This window comes from Octopus bimaculoides, chromosome 9 (genome assembly GCF_001194135.2).
Source record: "Octopus bimaculoides isolate UCB-OBI-ISO-001 chromosome 9, ASM119413v2, whole genome shotgun sequence".
Classification (NCBI taxonomy): Eukaryota; Metazoa; Mollusca; class Cephalopoda; order Octopoda; family Octopodidae; genus Octopus; species Octopus bimaculoides.
Window position 1 is genome coordinate 74,239,441 of NC_068989.1, and position 1,929 is coordinate 74,241,369.

General features: G+C 32.2%; 1 long non-coding RNA gene across 4 annotated transcripts in view; it reads right to left on the reverse strand.

Annotated features, from left to right (window-relative positions):
* Positions 1–846: 846 nt before the first annotated feature.
* Positions 847–1,929, reverse strand: part of LOC106872521 (uncharacterized) — an 11,395-nt gene continuing 10,312 nt past the window's right edge. For all 4 annotated transcript variants that reach the window (XR_001409782.1, XR_001409785.1, XR_001409783.1 and 1 more), the window contains one exon: positions 847–1,287. This is a non-coding gene — a long non-coding RNA (uncharacterized LOC106872521). The remainder of the gene's footprint in view (positions 1,288–1,929) is intronic.

Consider the following 1,929-nt stretch of genomic DNA (forward strand, 5'->3'; position numbering starts at 1 on the left):
ATATATATATATATATATATATATATATATACATATATATATACACACATATATATATACATATATATATATATACATATATGTATACACATATATACTTATATATATATATATACATATATATGTATATATATAGATATGGAGAATACACAAAAAACAGAAGACGAAGACAGGTGGTGTAGAAGATGTAGTAGTATAACGCTCGGTAAGTGAAAAAGTGTAACGTTTCGAGCCTACGCTCTTCCACAGAAATGAACACGGAAAGAAACAAGGAGAGAAAAAAAAGAATGTGTAGTTGTTAGCGATCTATCATGGCGAACGAATGTATACATACACACACACACACACACACACACACACACACACACACACACACACACACACACACACACACACACACACACACACACACAAACACATACACACACACATACACACACACACATATATATATATGTGTGTGTGTGTGTGTGTGCAGTAATTTTGAGAGCTGTACTTTTGAGATCCGTTCTAACATTTTGCGTAAGAGTCCGACAGTCCCTATCTGAAAATTTTGGTTTCCTTCCGGAGTTTTGTTTCGAAGAGGAAGTTTTTCCCTTCTTCTCAAAAGCTGTCATTACTTTCAAGAGAGTACTTCTTCATATACCAAACATTTCGTTTGTTTTCATTACGCTAGCGCCTGCCATCCGAGCACGAACAATTTGACCTCTTTGAATGTCCGATAGATCTGTCATTTTTATGAATTTTAATTACCTTTTTCTGATGATATCTGAAACGAAACAGCAATTTTAGCAAAACACATTAAGCAACACTAATAATAAATAAAATAAAAGACATAAGAATAAACAAGCTTTTGGCAGTTTTATAGATATTTCAAAATGATGATGCTATGATGATAGTTGTTTCCATTATGTTGTCCAGCCCCTGTATATATATAATCTGATGAAAACAGCATTGAATTTCTGAGAGAAAGAAAGTTGGATCTCTTAAAGCAACGGTACCCGTGAAAAGGTCCATAGAGAAGTCGTTTTCAGAAGGATTATACTGAACTGATTACAACACCATAGATACTTGGCTCTGCAGTATTTTCATTAGTAATGAGAGCTGCAATACAGACCGTAGTGTAAAACATGGAAAGATAATAGTACTATGAGTCGTAACCTAGATGCTGTCCGACTCCCATCTAGGAGTGTAAAGAGTCAAAAGTCGAAATACTCGTATGACGAAGTGGAGGATATTTTCGTTGAAGACGTTTTGCACTTTAGCTCTGTCTGGATTTTCTTAACACTGCAGTGGAATGTATAAGATGTGAACGAATTATCGGTTGTTACTAAAAATGAATTTTAATATGTATAACAGAAGTCTACGGAACTGAAGAAAGGAAGATTGTTTAAGATGCGGAAATTAAAGTTGAAAAGAAAATCGGTCACAATAGAGAACGTTGTAAGAAGTAAAAATGACTCGTGTTCGTAGAAATATGTCAACAGGAAGTTCTGTCTATTAATAGAAGTCTACAACAAACGGACACTTGTAAAATATTAGAAATAAAAGTAGCTATATGATATTTCACTGAGATTTTAATAATATAAAAAGTCATAATGCATAAAGGGCTGAGAATTTAAGAAATCTGTATAAAGAAAGACTTCATGAAAAATGTATCAAGAAAATAGTCAAACTGAAAAAAGGTACGTATAACATACCAGTGTTCAGATAATATTTGTTTTTTTTTTAAAGAAAATAGCTTAGTAAGGGAAAAGAATATACAAGAAATAAACACCTAGATAAGTATGCAAATGCAAAAGAACACATACACACACACAGACACACATCTATCTATCTATCTATCTAAATATATTTATATATTCATGTATGTATATGCGAACATACACATATATGTATGTATGTATACACATATATGCATATATATAT